Genomic DNA, 1,436 nt, shown 5'->3' on the forward strand with positions numbered 1-1,436 from the left:
AGGTTGCAGGATGGTAGCCCTTGAAGACTGGAGTTGGTGGCCCCTGCTTTGGACATTAGAAAAGCAAATTTGTTTCACTGTATATTTTCATACACAAAGTAACAATGAAAGGATTGATCTGACCTGACACTTGGGTGCAGTGGCAACTAGCCAGTAGAGGATGCAAGGATGCCACTTAGACACTCCGTCACCTGATGTCTTCTCTCCAAAGGTTTTGTTTGAGGTGACTTTACTGAATTTTTTTATTTCTCTTGCTCCATTTTGCATTTCTGTCCAATCTGCAATTTGTCAATCAGGCAAACTTTATGACAGACGGCTGTAATGTCAACCCCGACTTCACCACCATGACAGGAGGGTGGTGTTATGTAAATCAAGCTGCAAATGTAGGTCTTTTGCAACATTTTAATCGGGTAGGTAACACACCACAGAAGATGTTCTATATAATATGTTTAATAGTAATAATATGTCGGTGCTATGTGAATTTGTATTGTTGTTATTAAATGGGTCATCTCAATGCATTCACATACTATGCTGATAAAATTTCTTCAATGATTGGTGAAATGCTCTCATAGAAGCTCAAACATTTACCTTTTATATAAGCTTCTGAAAACTTCTCAAAGTAGAAAGAAATTTTCATATTAAATGGTATTAAATCCTTACTAGCTTTCATATAAACTAGTCAAAATTTTTTGATGAGTTCAGTTGATTATAACTATAAAAATAAATAAATAGCATGGCATAGTAATTGATGTACCAAATATTGCATCTAAAATATAAAAAGTATGATCTTTCCTTCCTCACTTGATTTTACAGTGTAACATAAATAAATATTTCTATAATTTTCGTTTTCAATTTCATAATTGCTTTGTATTTGTTCATATTCTGTATTTATTTAACACATTTTTGTTTACTGTTACATTTTACTGCATCTTTTATTTTTTGCAACGTTCCATATTTGTATTTTTTGTTTCCGGTTACTTTTCTTTATCATACAGTGATTTATTTTCTCCTGTAATATTTGCTATTTCTCCCCATTTTCTTTATAGATGTCAATTTAAACTACTTTTATTTTACAGGAAACCTGGTTAAGCAGCCCCCTAATCAGATCCAAAGGAAAAGACACATACAGTTGTAACTCATTGAAAACAACTACATTTGAGAAGTTTGTTCATGAAAACACATCTTCAAAGAAACCTTTTCTTGAGTCCAACAGACCTGAAAACTATGTTTGCTTTCTCACCCAAATAACTCTTTGAATTCCATGTATTCATATTATCTATCTAATTAAAAATAAAAACTAAAACCAGGGTTCATAAAAATAGAAAAGGAAAATTATAGTGTTCTTTTTCTATAATGGAACACTATAATGTGTGGAACACTGGACCAGCTCTACACCCTCAGCAGGGTCCTGGAGGGTGCATGGGAGTTCGCCCAAC

Source organism: Poecilia reticulata, linkage group LG1 (genome assembly GCF_000633615.1).
Source record: "Poecilia reticulata strain Guanapo linkage group LG1, Guppy_female_1.0+MT, whole genome shotgun sequence".
NCBI classification, from domain to species: domain Eukaryota; kingdom Metazoa; phylum Chordata; class Actinopteri; order Cyprinodontiformes; family Poeciliidae; genus Poecilia; species Poecilia reticulata.